The following is a 17,858-nucleotide window of genomic DNA, read 5'->3' as shown; positions in this document are numbered from 1 at the left end:
GTGATGTAAGTGAAGGATGCCTCCTGCTGCTGCCGAACTCTGACGTAACATGGAGCGGCAGAGATGGGGGAACAGGCGCCAGTGCCACCCAAACATCCCAATCCACACACCCCCGCCCCCGGAGGTGCCCTGGAGCCAGGGCCGGATTATAATGGAGGCGCAAGGGGTCAGTGCCCCTGGGCCCCCCTCTAGCTAGGGGCCCCCTGTGGTTGTCATGTATTTTTTAAAAATAAAATGTTTAAGTTATGTTTTTTTTTTTTTAGCTAAATGTTTTGTGCATGGGTGGGGTAGTGCTGCAGCTTCACCTATCTGCCAATGTGACAATGATTTATGGTGCTGAGCATCGGGAGCCAAGGCACACTGATTGCACAAGTGTGCAGTGCATTTCTGGGAGTTGACTAAGTCCCATGACACTTTGCACCAGAGGACAGAGGCTGAGAAGTTTGTGCTGAGCTCTGATTGGTGGAGCTCATTACATGCTTCTCAGGTCCATGGAGAACAGCAGCAGCAGCTTAGTCATAGGAGGGTTTTTAATCAGAGGCAGCACTAGGACTGTGAGGTCTCCTCCAGAGTAAGGGGCAGAGGGACAAACACAGGCTTTTCATGTGGTGTGTGTGTGTGTATATATATATATATATTCCAAAGACAAAAAACCTTACGGTTTCACATGTCCCATTAAGGCTTCTTACACATGATCTGCCATTTCTGAAACCTGTTGTAACTCTTCCACTCAAACGCCAAAAAGCAATGAAATTACGATCATTAAGGCTGACGCCTTAATGGACGTGTTCCTTGCGCAATACAGATATGGTTCGCCATCACAGCCTGTGGGTAAGTGCAGATTCAGCACTCTCACAGAGTGAGATTGCTGTCACTCACACAATGGTGGAGCTGCTAATTCACAGATTTGTGTGCTCATTGGAATACACACATGCAGTCTATGCAACTGAAGGTCTGAGCAAAAGAGAGCTGAGCGGATGGGGTAAAAGTGGTGTTGATTAGGGGAGGAGACAGTGTCATGTGGATGGGGACAAATAGAAATGTGTAGATAATGGGGAAGCAGCACTGATGGGGGACTAACGAAGCAGATGGGTGGAAAACAGTGGCACAGATTGGGGAAGGTAAGGCAGAGTGATGCGATTGGGTGGGAAACAGAGGAGCAGTTGGAGGAAAGACAGCACTGATGGGGGAGGGGGTTCGGAGCAAAGGGGATAAAGGGAAAAAAGAACAGCGTAGATGGAGAGGGGAGACAGCAGTACAGATGGAAGGAAACTGTCATGGATGAGGCGGGCAGAGCAGCATGGATGGAGGGGGAGACAGAGTATCGCTAATAGAGGGGAAGCCAGTGGCACATATAGAAGGAAACAGTGGCATCTGTGTGGAAAGACAGGGCAGGGCAGATGGGAATAGACACATTGTTGTGGATGAGGGAATCCACACAGCAGTAGGTATCGGGGAAGACAGAGCAGCATGAAGGCGTACGGGAGAAGAAAGAGTAGATGCATAGTAGTTGGGAGTATTATAGTTTTTGCAATTATGAAAGATGTTTCTGGTAACTGCATGTGAATACTAAATGAAATGGATATATGTAGTGAGTGTGCATGATGTTGGACCCGCAGTGGGATAGTTCTAGTAATAGTGTTTATTCTAGCACCCGCTATCTTTGAAAACCCATGCAGTTCCTCTACCCTGTCTGGGGTGTTGCTATCTGCTGTAGTGTTTCTAGCACAGGTCTGGTTTGCAGTGCTGATATACAGATCACACTAGAAGCACTACAGCAGACAGCTACACCCCAGGCAGGGAAGAGGAACTGCATGAGTTTTCAAAGATGGCGGGTGCTAGAATGAACACTATAGTAACTCAGAGGGCTAGACCGTTTTAGATGATTGCAGGTACTTATTAGGATGAGTGCGCCACATGACTGTTCAGACCTTCAGTTGCATAGACTGCATGTGTGTATTCCAATGAGCACACAAATCTGTGAATTAGCAGCTCCACCATTGTGTGAGTGACAGCAATCTCACTCTGTGAGAGTGCTGAATCTGCACTTACCCACAGGCTGTGATGGCGAACCATATCTGTATTGCGCAAGGAACACGTCCATTAAGGCGTCAGCCTTAATGATCGTAATTTCATTGCTTTTTGGCGTTTGAGTGGAAGAGTTACAACAGGTTTCAGAAATGGCAGATCATGTGTAAGAAGCCTTAATGGGACATGTGAAACCGTAAGGTTTTTTGTCTTTGGAATTTCATAGTTTTTTTTCAATTTATTTATTTATTTTTTTTGAAATTTTAAATTTCAGTGAAAGAATACAATTAGATTTTTTAAATGTTTAATGATAACACACCCCTGGCAATGAGCATTACCCCTGGCCACAAGAATAAAAAAACCCTGGCATTGAGTATGACACCCGTCCCAGTGCATGAAACCCCTGTCAACAGGCAAGACATCCATCCCAAGAAACCCCTGGCAATGAGCATGACACCCAGAGAGTAGAAGCTTTACTGTAGGGCATTGAAGGAGGACAATGTACATACGGGGTACACATAGGGGGGCAGAGCTTACGCACAAGGAGCACTGGGGGGGGGGCACAGCGTACACACGGGGGGCACTGGGGGGACTGCGTACACACGGGGGGCACTGGGGGGACTGCGTACACACGGGGGGCACTGCGTACACATGGGGGACTGTGTACACATGGGGGGGCACTGGGGGAGGGACTGCGTACACATGGGGGGCACTGCGTACACATGGGGGGGGCACTGGGGGAGGGACTGCGTACACATGGGGGGGCACTGGGGGAGGGACTGCATACACATGGGGGGGCACTGGGGAAGGGACTGCGTACACATGGGGGGCACTGGGGGAGGGACTGCGTATACACACGGGGCACGGCATACACACACAGGGGCAACAGCATACACACAAGGGGCACCGGGGACGACGACAGTGTGCACACGGGGGCTACTGGGGGGGACAGCATACACACGGGGGCACAGGGTACAGCGTACACATGGGGGGACAGCATACACACGGGGGGCACAGGTACAGCGTACACATGGGGGGACAGCATACACAAGGGGGCACAGGGTACAACGTACACACGGGGTCACTTGGGGGCCGCATACGCACAGGGGCAGCATACACAGGGGCACTGGGGGGGCAGCATACACACGGGGGGCACTAGGGGGGGACAGCGTACACACGGGGGGCACTGGGGGGGGAGCGAACACACGGGGGAGGCACTGGGGAGACGACCGCGTACACACGGGGGGCACTATGGGGGGGGCGACAGCGTACACACGGGGGGCACTGGGGGTGGACATCGTACACACGGGGGGCAATGGGGGGGCAGGGTACACACGGGGGTACAGCGTACACATGGGGGCAATGGTGGGGGCAGCATACACACGGGGGGCACAGGGTACAGCGTACACACAGGGGCACTGGGGGGGCAGCATACACACGGGGGCACGGGGCAGCATACACCACGGGGGCACTGGGGGGGCAGCATACACACAGGGGCACTGGGGGGGCAGCACACAGGGGCACTGGGGGGAAGCACACGGGGGGCAGCATACACACGGGGGGCACTGCGGGACAGCGTACACACGGGGGGGCACTGGGGAAGGGGACAGCGTACACACGGGGGGGGCACTGGGGGGGAAGGACAGCACACACGGGGGGCACTGGGGGGGCAGCGTACACACAGGGGGGAGACACTGGGGGGGCAGCGTACACACAGGGGGGGGCACTGGGGGGGGGGACAGCGTACACACAGGGGGGGGGCACTGGGGGGACAGCCTACACATGGGGGGGTACTGGGGGGACAGCATACACACGGAGGGGGGGCACTGGGGGGGACAGCATACACACGGGGTGCACTGGGTGGGACAGCATACACACGGGGGGAGGGGACTGAGGAGGACAGCGTAAACACAGGGGGGCATACGGGGGGCACTGCGGGACAGCGTACACACGGGGGTGGGCACTGGGGAAGGGGACAGCGTACACACGGGGGGGCACTGGGGGGGGGAGGACAGCACACACGTGGGGGGGCACTGGGGGGGCAGCGTACACACAGGGGGGAGGCACTGGGGGGGGCAGCGTACACACAGGGGGGGCACTGGGGGGGCAGCGTACACACAGGGGGGGGGGCACTGGGGGGGGACAGCCTACACATGGGGGGGCACTGGGGGGGACAGCATACACACGGAGGGGGGGCACTGGGAGGGGACAGCATACACACGGGGGTGCACTGGGGGGGGACAGCATACACACGGGGGGAGGGGACTGAGGAGGACAGCATAAACACAGGGGGGCACTAGGGGGACAGCATACACCTGGGGGGGACAGCGTACACACGGGGGTGACAGCGTACACACGGGGGGACTGTTCATATGGGGGGCACTGGTGGGGACAGCGTACACACGGGTGCACTGGGGGGGAAGCGTACACTGAGGGGCACTGGGGGGACAGGGTACATACAGGGACAGTGGGGAGATGGGAGTTACCTGAGTGCAGCTGCAGTACAGGGGGGGACAGAGTACACACGGAGGGCACTGGGGAGACAGCATACAAACGGCGGGCACTGGGGGGGACAGCGTACACACGCCGGGCAGTGGGGGGGGGGGGACAGGGTACATACAGGGACAGTGGGGGGGACAGGGTGTGCACAGGGATAGTGGGGATAGGGGACAGGGTACACACAGGGACAGTGGGGGGATGGATTTACCTGGGTGCAGCTGCTCCTCTGATGGCCCGGGTGGCTGCTTTCTGTCTTCTGGATGGCGGGGCTTCACCAGACAGTCTGGCCTGGGCTTCACCAGACTGTTAGGCCGCAGGCTGTGGAAGTGCCTGAACCTGGTCCCGACGAGTCCCGGCGGCAGCATGGTGAGGACAGAGTCTGGGCAGGAAATATAACAACAACAACAACAACATCAACAATGCGTACACACGGGGGGCACTGGGGGGGGGGCAGTGTACACACGGGGGCCAATGGGGGGGGGCGGGACTGCGTACGCACTGGGGGCGGGACAGCGTACACGGGGGGGTACAGTGTACACATGGGGGAGCACTGGGGGGGGGGGTTGGGGGACAGCGTACACACGGGGGGCACTGGGGGGCAGCATACACACGGGGGGCACTGGAGGGGGACAGCGTACACACGGGGGCACAGCGTACACACGGGGGGGCCTTGGGGGGACAGTGGACACACGGGGGGGCACTGGGGGGACAGCTTATACACACGGGGGGCACTGGGGGGACAGCTTATACACACGGGGGGCACTGGGGGGTCAGCTTATACACACGGGGGGCACTGGGGGGACAGCATACACACAGGGGGCACTGGGGGGGCAGCGTACACATGGGGGCACAGCATACACACGGGGGGCACTGGCAGGGGAAAGCGTACACATGGGGGGGCACTGGGGGGAAAGCGTACACACGGGGGGGGCACTGGGGTGAAAGCGTACACACGGGGGGGGGCACTGGGGTGAAATCGTACACACGGGGGGGGGGGCACTGGGGGGACAGCGCACACACAGGGGGGGGCACTGGGGGGACAGCGTACACACGGGGGGGGGGGGCACTGGGGGGACAGCGTACACATGGGGGGCACTGGGGGGACAGCGTACACACGGGGGGCACAGCGTACACACGGGGGGCACAGCGTACACACGGGGGGCACTGGGGGGACAGCGTACACACGGGGGGCACTGGGTGGACAGCGTACACACGGGGGGCACAGCGTACACACGGGGGGGTACTGGGGGGACAGCATACACACAGGGGGGCACTGGAGAGATAGCGTACACACGGGGGGCGGCACTGGGGGACAGCGTACACATGGGGGGGGGCACTGGTGGGACAGCATATACACGGGGCACTGAGGGGACAGCGTACACACGGAAGTGCACTGGGGGGGGACACAGAGTACACACGGGGGCACTGGGGGGACAGCGTACACATGGGGGGCACAGTGCACACGGGGGGCACAGCATTCACACGGGGGGGCACTGGGGGGACAGCGTACACACGGGGGCACTGGGGGACAGGGTACACACAGGGACAGTGGGGGGACGTATTTACCTGGGTGCAGCTGCTCCTCTGATGACCAGGGTGGCTTCTTTCTGCTTTCCCGGTGGCGGAGGCATCTCAAGGAAGCGCTTCAATCTGGTCCGCAGGCTGTGGAAGCGTCTCAGTCCCGGCGGTACCATGGGGTGGTTTAATATTAAAGGGCACAGTGTTCACACGAAGGGGGGCACAGCGTACACACGGAGGGGGGGCACAGCGTATACGGGAGGGGGCACAGCGTACACACAGGGGGCGAACAGCGTACATACGGGGGCAAACAGCGTACCCACGGGGGCACTGGGGGGCGAACAGCGTACCCACGGGGGCACTGGGGGGGGGGCGAACAGCGTACACACAGGGGCACTGGGGGGCTAACAGCGTACACACGGGGGCTAACAGCGTACACACGGGGGCTAACAGCGTACACACGGGGGCTAACAGCGTACACACGGGGGCTAACAGCGTACACACGGGGGTTAACAGCGTACACACGGGGGTTAACAGCGTACACACGGGGGCACTGGGGGGGGGGGGCGAACAGCGTACACACGGGGGCACTGGGGGGGGGGGGCGAACAGCGTACACACAGGGGCACTGGGGGGCTAACAGCGTACACACGGGGGCTAACAGCGTACACACGGGGGCTAACAGCGTACACACGGGGCTAACAGCGTACACACGGGGGCTAACAGCGTACACACGGGGGCTAACAGCGTACCCACGGGGGCTAACAGCGTACCCACGGGGGCACTGGGGGGCGAACAGCGTACCCACGGGGGCACTGGGGGGCGAACAGCGTACCCACGGGGGCACTGGGGGGGGGGGCCAACAGCGTACACACAGGGGCACTGGGGGGCTAACAGCGTACACACGGGGGCTAACAGCGTACACACGGGGGCTAACAGCGTACACACGGGGGCTAACAGCGTACACACGGGGGGTACACACGGGGGCTAACAGCGTACACACGGGGGTTAACAGCGTACACACGGGGGTTAACAGCGTACACACGGGGGCACTGGGGGGGGGGGCGAACAGCGTACACACGGGGGCACTGGGGGGGGGGGGGGGCGAACAGCGTACACACAGGGGCACTGGGGGGCTAACAGCGTACACACGGGGGCTAACAGCGTACACACGGGGGCTAACAGCGTACACACGGGGGCTAACAGCGTACACACGGGGGCTAACAGCGTACACACGGGGGCTAACAGCGTACACACGGGGGCTAACAGCGTACACACGGGGGCTAACAGCGTACACACGGGGGCTAACAGCGTACACACGGGGGCTAACAGCGTACACACGGGGGTTAACAGCGTACACACGGGGGTTAACAGCGTACACACGGGGGCTAACAGCGTACACACGGGGGCTAACAGCGTACACACGGGGGCTAACAGCGTACACACGGGGGCACTGGGGGGCTAACAGCGTACACAGGGGGGCACTGGGGGGCGGACAGCGTACACAGGGGGGCGGACAGCGTACACAGGGGGGCGGACAGCGTACACAGGGGGGCGGACAGCGTACACAGGGGGGCGGACAGCGTACACAGGGGGGCGGACAGCGTACACAGGGGGGCGGACAGCGTACACAGGGGGGCGGACAGCGTACACAGGGGGGCGGACAGCGTACACAGGGGGGCGGACAGCGTACACAGGGGGGCGGACAGCGTACACAGGGGGGCGGACAGCGTACACAGGGGGGCGGACAGCGTACACAGGGGGGCGGACAGCGTACACAGGGGGGCGGACAGCGTACACAGGGGGGCGGACAGCGTACACAGGGGGGCGGACAGCGTACACAGGGGGGCGGACAGCGTACACAGGGGGGCGGACAGCGTACACACGGGGGCACAGCGTACACACGGGGGGCGGGAACAACATACACACGGGGGGCGGGAACAGTGTACATGGGGGGGAGACAGCGTACACACACGGGGGGCACGGGGGCAGCGTACACACGGGGGCTAACAGCGTACACACGGGGGCTAACAGCGTACACACGGGGGCTAACAGCGTACACACGGGGGCTAACAGCGTACACACGGGGGCTAACAGCGTACACACGGGGGCTAACAGCGTACACACGGGGGCTAACAGCGTACACACGGGGGCTAACAGCGTACACACGGGGGCTAACAGCGTACACACGGGGGCTAACAGCGTACACACGGGGGCTAACAGCGTACACACGGGGGCTAACAGCGTACACACGGGGGCACTGGGGGGCTAACAGCGTACACAGGGGGCACTGGGGGCGAACAGCATACACAGGGGGGCGGACAGCGTACACAGGGGGGCACTGGGGGGGTGGACAACGTACACACGGGTGCACTGGGGGGGGGGACAACGTACACACGGGTGCACTGGGGGGGGGGACAACGTACACACGGGTGCACTGGGGGGGGACAACGTACACACGGGTGCACTGGGGGGGGGGACAACGTACACACGGGTGCACTGGGGGGGGGGGACAACGTACACACGGGTGCACTGGGGGGGGGGGACAACGTACACACGGGTGCACTGGGGGGGGGGGGACAACGTACACACGGGTGCACTGGGGGGGGGGGACAACGTACACGGGTGCACTGGGGGGGGGGGGGGGACAACGTACACGGGTGCACTGGGGGGGGACAACGTACACACGGGTGCACTGGGGGGGGACAACGTACACACGGGTGCACTGGGGGGGGACAACGTACACACGGGTGCACTGGGGGGGGGACAACGTACACACGGGTGCACTGGGGGGGGACAACGTACACACGGGTGCACTGGGGGGGGACAACGTACACACGGGTGCACTGGGGGGGGGGGACAACGTACACACGGGTGCACTGGGGGGGGGGACAACGTACACACGGGTGCACTGGGGGGGGACAACGTACACACGGGTGCACTGGGGGGGGACAACGTACACACGGGTGCACTGGGGGGGGACAACGTACACACGGGTGCACTGGGGGGGGGGGACAACGTACACACGGGTGCACTGGGGGGGGGGACAACGTACACACGGGTGCACTGGGGGGGTGGACAACGTACACATGGGTGCACTGGGGGGGGGACAACGTACACACGGGTGCGGGGGGGGGGGGACAACGTACACACGGGTGCACTGGGGGGGGGGGGGACAACGTACACACGGGTGCACTGGGGGGGGACAACGTACACACGGGTGCACTGGGGGGGGACAACGTACACACGGGTGCACTGGGGGGGGACAACGTACACACGGGTGCACTGGGGGGGGACAACGTACACACGGGTGCACTGGGGGGGGACAACGTACACACGGGTGCACTGGGGGGGGACAACGTACACACGGGTGCACTGGGGGGGGACAACGTACACACGGGTGCACTGGGGGGGACAACGTACACACGGGTGCACTGGGGGGGGGGACAACGTACACACGGGTGCACTGGGGGGGGGGGGACAACGTACACACGGGTGCACTGGGGGGGGGACAACGTACACACGGGTGCACTGGGGGGGGGGACAACGTACACACGGATGCACTGGGGGGGGGGGACAACGTACACACGGGTGCACTGGGGGGGGGGACAACGTACACACGGGTGCACTGGGGGGGGGGACAACGTACACACGGGTGCACTGGGGGGGGGGACAACGTACACACGGGTGCACTGGGGGGGGGGGGACAACGTACACACGGGTGCACTGGGGGGGGGGACAACGTACACACGGGTGCACTGGAGGGGGGGGACAACGTACACACGGGTGCACTGGAGGGGGGGGGACAACGTACACACGGGTGCACTGGAGGGGGGGGGACAACGTACACACGGGTGCACTGGGGGGACGGGGACAACGTGCACACGGGTGCACTGGGGGGACGGGGACAACGTGCACACGGGTGCACTGGGGGGACGGGGACAACGTGCACACGGGTGCACTGGGGGGACGGGGACAACGTGCACACGGGTGCACTGGGGGGACGGGGACAACGTGCACACGGGTGCCCTGGGGGGACGGGGACAACGTGCACACGGGTGCCCTGGGGGGACGGGGACAACGTGCACACGGGTGCACTGGGGGGGGGGACAACGTACACACGGGTGCACTGGGGGGGTGGACAACGTACACACGGGTGCACTGGGGGGGGACAACGTACACACGGGTGCGGGGGGGGGGGACAACGTACACACGGGTGCACTGGGGGGGGGGGGGACAACGTACACACGGGTGCACTGGGGGGGGACAACGTACACACGGGTGCACTGGGGGGGGACAACGTACACACGGGTGCACTGGGGGGGGACAACGTACACACGGGTGCACTGGGGGGGGACAACGTACACACGGGTGCACTGGGGGGGGACAACGTACACACGGGTGCACTGGGGGGGGACAACGTACACACGGGTGCACTGGGGGGGGACAACGTACACACGGGTGCACTGGGGGGGGACAACGTACACACGGGTGCACTGGGGGGGGGGGACAACGTACACACGGGTGCACTGGGGGGGTGGACAACGTACACACGGGTGCACTGGGGGGGGACAACGTACACACGGGTGCACTGGGGGGGGACAACGTACACACGGGTGCACTGGGGGGGGGGGACAACGTACACACGGGTGCACTGGGGGGGGGGGGACAACGTACACACGGGTGCACTGGGGGGGGGACACAACGTACACACGGGTGCACTGGGGGGGGGACAACGTACACGGGTGCACTGGGGGGGGGGGGGGACAACGTACACACGGGTGCACTGGGGGGGGGGACAACGTACACACGGGTGCACTGGGGGGGGGGACAAAGTACACACGGGTGCACTGGGGGGGGGGACAACGTACACACGGGTGCACTGGGGGGGGGGGGGACAACGTACACACGGGTGCACTGGGGGGGGACAACGTACACACGGGTGCACTGGGGGGGGACAACGTACACACGGGTGCACTGGGGGGGGACAACGTACACACGGGTGCACTGGGGGGGGACAACGTACACACGGGTGCACTGGGGGGGGACAACGTACACACGGGTGCACTGGGGGGGGACAACGTACACACGGGTGCACTGGGGGGGGACAACGTACACACGGGTGCACTGGGGGGGGACAACGTACACACGGGTGCACTGGGGGGGGGGGACAACGTACACACGGGTGCACTGGGGGGGTGGACAACGTACACACGGGTGCACTGGGGGGGGACAACGTACACACGGGTGCACTGGGGGGGGACAACGTACACACGGGTGCACTGGGGGGGGGGACAACGTACACACGGGTGCACTGGGGGGGGGGGACAACGTACACACGGGTGCACTGGGGGGGGGGGGACAACGTACACACGGGTGCACTGGGGGGGGGGACAACGTACACGGGTGCACTGGGGGGGGGGGGGGGACAACGTACACACGGGTGCACTGGGGGGGGGGACAACGTACACACGGGTGCACTGGGGGGGGGGACAACGTACACACGGGTGCACTGGGGGGGGGGGACAACGTACACACGGGTGCACTGGGGGGGGGGGGACAACGTACACACGGGTGCACTGGGGGGGGACAACGTACACACGGGTGCACTGGGGGGGGACAACGTACACACGGGTGCACTGGGGGGGGACAACGTACACACGGGTGCACTGGGGGGTGGACAACGTACACACGGGTGCACTGGGGGGGGGACAACGTACACACGGGTGCACTGGGGGGGGACAACGTACACACGGGTGCACTGGGGGGGGACAACGTACACACGGGTGCACTGGGGGGGGACAACGTACACACGGGTGCACTGGGGGGGGGACAACGTACACACGGGTGCACTGGGGGGGGGACAACGTACACACGGGTGCACTGGGGGGGGGACACAACGTACACACGGGTGCACTGGGGGGGGGGGGACAACGTACACACGGGTGCACTGGGGGGGGACAACGTACACACGGGTGCGGGGGGGGGACAACGTACACACGGGTGCACTGGGGGGGGGGGACAACGTACACACGGGTGCACTGGGGGGGGACAACGTACACACGGGTGCACTGGGGGGGGACAACGTACACACGGGTGCACTGGGGGGGGGGGACAACGTACACACGGGTGCACTGGGGGGGGACAACGTACACACGGGTGCACTGGGGGGGGGGGACAACGTACACACGGGTGCACTGGGGGGGGGGGACAACGTACACACGGGTGCACTGGGGGGGGGGACAACGTACACACGGGTGCACTGGGGGGGGGGACAACGTACACACGGGTGCACTGGGGGGGGGGGACAACGTACACACAGGTGCACTGGGGGGGGGGGGACAACGTACACACGGGTGCACTGGGGGGGGACAACGTACACACGGGTGCACTGGGGGGGGGACAACGTACACACGGGTGCACTGGGGGGGGGACAACGTACACACGGGTGCACTGGGGGGGGGACAACGTACACACGGGTGCACTGGGGGGGGGGGGACAACGTACACACGGGTGCACTGGGGGGGGGGGACAACGTACACAGGGGTGCACTGGGGGGGGGGGGACAACGTACACACGGGTGCACTGGGGGGGGGGGCAACGTACACACGGGTGCACTGGGGGGGGGGGACAACGTACACACGGGTGCACTGGGGGGGGACAACGTACACACGGGTGCACTGGGGGGGGACAACGTACACACGGGTGCACTGGGGGGGGACAACGTACACACGGGTGCACTGGGGGGGGGACAACGTACACACGGGTGCACTGGGGGGGGACAACGTACACACGGGTGCACTGGGGGGGGACAACGTACACACGGGTGCACTGGGGGGGGACAACGTACACACGGGTGCACTGGGGGGGGACAACGTACACACGGGTGCACTGGGGGGGGGACAACGTACACACGGGTGCACTGGGGGGGGGACAACGTACACACGGGTGCACTGGGGGGGGGACAACGTACACACGGGTGCACTGGGGGGGGACAACGTACACACGGGTGCACTGGGGGGGGACAACGTACACACGGGTGCACTGGGGGGGGACAACGTACACACGGGTGCACTGGGGGGGACAACGTACACACGGGTGCACTGGGGGGGGGGACAACGTACACACGGGTGCACTGGGGGGGTGGACAACGTACACACGGGTGAACTGGGGGGGGGACAACGTACACACGGGTGCACTGGGGGGGGACAACGTACACACGGGTGCACTGGGGGGGGGGGGGAGGACAACGTACACACGGGTGCACTGGGGGGGGGACAACGTACAGACGGGTGCACTGGGGGGGGGGGGACAACGTACACACGGGTGCACTGGGGGGGGGGGGACAACGTACACACTGGTGCACTGGGGGGGGGGGGGACAACGTACACACGGGTGCACTGGGGGGGGGAAACGTACACACGGGTGCACTGGGGGGGGGGACAACGTACTACACACGGGTGCACTGGGGGGGGGGACAACGTACTACACACGGGTGCACTGGGGGGGGACAGCATACACACAGGGGGGGCACAGCATACACACAGGGGGGGCACAGCATACACACAGGGGGGGCACAGCATACACACAGGGGGGGCACAGCATACACACAGGGGGGGCACAGCATACACACAGGGGGGGTGGGGGCAAATCTTACACACAGGGGGGGGGGGCAAATCGTACACACGGGGAGGGGCACAGCGGGGGGAGGTGTATGGTTAGGGTGTATGTAGTAGCTACTAACCTGGCCCACTGTGCTTCAAAGGAGGCTGCTTTTGGGGGACACTCTGGATGATTCACCTCTCCGCAACTCTTCATTCATCCTGTCCGGACCTCTGCTTCCAGGTTCCCTGCAGTCTTCTTTCCCCTCCTCCGCTCTTCAGTGCACTCTCCTGAGCTTCATAACCTTCTGCTGCTGACACCGCACGGTTCTCCTCTTCTGCTCTCCTCCAGCAGCCAGCGCCGGGACTGGAACGGCACAGAGCAGCACACGTGTCCTGTGCAGAAGTAGAGACAATGAAGAAAGGGGGACACAGCATACACACAAGGGGGGGGGGCGTACAGCGTACACATAGGAGGGGGCACAGCGCACACATAGGAGGGGGGGCACAGCGCACACATAGGAGGGGGGCACAGCGTACACACGGGGGGACACACAGCGTACACGGGGGGGGGGGACACAGGGTACAAACGGGGGGGGGGGGGACACCCACGCACATATACACACCAGGGGCACACAGACACACCCACATACATGCCAGGGGTACACAGACACACCCACATACATGCCAGGGGTACACAGACACCCACATACATGCCAGGGGTACACAGACAAACCCATGCACTCATACATAGCAGGGACACAATGACACAAACATATATATATTGTACATATACAAGGGGTACACTGACAAACATATATATTATACATATACCAGGAGCTCTGGGACGCAGACATACTGTGTAACCCTTTCTGTCCCGCACGGAGAGTACCTGCACATTACTCATAAGCGTACACACGGGGGCACAACGTACACACGGGGGCACTGGGGGGGGGGACAACGTACACACGGGTGCACTGGGGGGAGGGACAACGTACACACGGGTGCACTGGGGGGAGGGACAACGTACACACGGGTGCACTGGGGGGGGGGGACAACGTACACACGGGTGCACTGGGGGGGGGGACAACGTACACACGGGTGCACTGGGGGGGGGGGGACAACGTACACACGGGTGCACTGGGGGGGGGGACAACGTACACACGGGTGCACTGGGGGGGGACAACGTACACACGGGTGCACTGGGGGGGGACAACGTACACACGGGTGCACTGGGGGGGGACAACGTACACACGGGTGCACTGGGGGGGGACAACGTACACACGGGTGCACTGGGGGGGGACAACGTACACACGGGTGCACTGGGGGGGGACAACGTACACACGGGTGCACTGGGGGGGGACAACGTACACACGGGTGCACTGGGGGGGGACAACGTACACACGGGTGCACTGGGGGGGGACAACGTACACACGGGTGCACTGGGGGGGGACAACGTACACACGGGTGCACTGGGGGGGGGGACAACGTACACACGGGTGCACTGGGGGGGTGGACAACGTACACACGGGTGAACTGGGGGGGTGGACAACGTACACACGGGTGCACTGGGGGGGGGGGACAACGTACACACGGGTGCACTGGGGGGGGGGACAACGTACACACGGGTGCACTGGGGGGGGGACAACGTACACACGGGTGCACTGGGGGGGGGGGACAACGTACACACGGGTGCACGGGGGGGGGGGGACAACGTACACACGGGTGCACTGGGGGGGGGGGACCACGTACACACGGGTGCACTGGGGGGGGGGAGACAACGTACACACGGGTGCACTGGGGGGGGGGGAAACGTACACACGGGTGCACTGGGGGGGGGCAACGTACTACACACGGGTGCACTGGGGGGGGGGACAACGTACTACACACGGGTGCACTGGGGGGGGACAGCATACACACAGGGGGGGGACAGCATACACACAGGGGGGGCACAGCATACACACAGGGGGGGCACAGCATACACACAGGGGGGGCACAGCATACACACAGGGGGGGCACAGCATACACACAGGGGGGGCACAGCATACACACAGGGGGGGCACAGCATACACACAGGGGGGGTGGGGGCAAATCTTACACACAGGGGGGGGGCAAATCGTACACACGGGGAGGGGCACAGCGGGGGGAGGTGTATGGTTAGGGTGTATGTAGTAGCTACTAACCTGGCCCACTGTGCTTCAAAGGAGGCTGCTTTTGGGGGACACTCTGGATGATTCACCTCTCCGCAACTCTTCATTCATCCTGTCCGGACCTCTGCTTCCAGGTTCCCTGCAGTCTTCTTTCCCCTCCTCCGCTCTTCAGTGCACTCTCCTGAGCTTCATAACCTTCTGCTGCTGACACCGCACGGTTCTCCTCTTCTGTTCTCCTCCAGCAGCCAGCGCCGGGACTGGAACGGCACAGAGCAGCACACGTGTCCTGTGCAGAAGTAGAGACAATGAAGAAAGGGGGACACAGCATACACACAAGGGGGGGGGGGCGTACAGCGTACACATAGGAGGGGGCACAGCGCACACATAGGAGGGGGGCACAGCGCACACATAGGAGGGGGGCACAGCGCACACACGGGGGGACACACAGCGTACACGGGGGGGGGGGGGGGGGACACAGGGTACAAACGGGGGGGGGGGGGGGGACACCCACGCACATATACACACCAGGGGCACACAGACACACCCACATACATGCCAGGGGTACACAGACACACCCACATACATGCCAGGGGTACACAGACACCCACATACATGCCAGGGGTACACAGACAAACCCATGCACTCATACATAGCAGGGACACAATGACACAAACATATATATATTGTACATATACAAGGGGTACACTGACAAACATATATATTATACATATACCAGGAGCTCTGGGACGCAGACATACTGTGTAACCCTTTCTGTCCCGCACGGAGAGTACCTGCACATTACTCATAAGCGTACACACGGGGGCACAACGTACACACGGGGGCACTGGGGGGGGGACAACGTACACACGGGTGCACTGGGGGGAGGGACAACGTACACACGGGTGCACTGGGGGGGGGGGACAACGTACACACGGGTGCACTGGGGGGGGGACAACGTACACACGGGTGCACTGGGGGGGGGGACAACGTACACACGGGTGCACTGGGGGGGGGGACAACGTACACACGGGTGCACTGGGGGGGGGGACAACGTACACACGGGTGCACTAGGGGGGGACAACGTACACACGGGTGCACTGGGGGGGGGGGGGACAACGTACACACGGGTGCACTGGGGGGGGGGACAACGTACACACGGGTGCACTGGGGGGGGGGGACAACGTACACATGGGTGCACTGGGACACACACACACACAGGGACAGTGAGGGGACGGACACACACACACATCGGGACAGTGAGGGGGACACGCACACACATCGGGACAGTGAGGGGGACACGCACACACATCGAAACAGTGAGGGGGACACGCACACACATCGGGACAGTGAGGGGGACACGCACACACATCGGGACAGTGAGGGGGACGCACACACACATCGGGACAGTGAGGGGGGGGCACACACACACCGGACAGTGAGGGGCACACACACACCGGACAGTGAGGGGCACACACACACCGGACAGTGAGGGGCACACACACACCGGACAGTGAGGGGCACACACACACCGGACAGTGAGGGGCACACACTCACCGGACAGTGAGGGGCACACACACCGGACAGTGAGGGGCACGCACACGGGACAGTGAGGGGCACGCACACGGGACAGTGAGGGGCACGCACACACATGGGGACGGTGAGGGGCACGCACACACATGGGGACGGTGAGGGGCACGCACACACATGGGGACGGTGAGGGGCACGCACACACATGGGGACAGTGAGGGGCACGCACACACATGGGGACAGTGAGGGGCACGCACACACATGGGGACAGTGAGGGGCACGCACACACATGGGGACAGTGAGGGGCACGCACACACATGGGGACAGTGAGGGGCACGCACACACATGGGGACAGTGAGGGGCACGCACACACATGGGGACAGTGAGGGGCACGCACACACATGGGGACAGTGAGGGGCACGCACACACATGGGGACAGTGAGGGGCACGCACACACATGGGGACAGTGAGGGGCACGCACACACATGGGGACAGTGAGGGGCACGCACACACATGGGGACAGTGAGGGGCACGCA

At 63.2% G+C, this 17,858-nt stretch overlaps 1 long non-coding RNA gene across 1 annotated transcript; it reads right to left on the bottom strand.

Annotated features, from left to right (window-relative positions):
* Positions 1-4,610: 4,610 nt before the first annotated feature.
* On the bottom strand, positions 4,611-16,076 carry LOC146031056 (uncharacterized). The gene is made up of 3 exons (XR_014456539.1): positions 15,829-16,076; positions 13,789-14,041; positions 4,611-4,906 (listed from the first exon to the last, which is right to left on the bottom strand). It is a non-coding gene; the product is annotated as an uncharacterized LOC146031056 (long non-coding RNA).
* Between the last annotated feature and the right edge of the window lie 1,782 nt (positions 16,077-17,858).

Source organism: Crinia signifera, chromosome 1 (assembly GCF_055691185.1).
Source record: "Crinia signifera chromosome 1, ASM5569118v1, whole genome shotgun sequence".
Lineage (NCBI taxonomy): Eukaryota > Metazoa > Chordata > Amphibia > Anura > Myobatrachidae > Crinia > Crinia signifera.
Note: the sequence above shows the minus strand (reverse complement) of the source record. Positions and strands in the feature narration are given on the sequence as shown.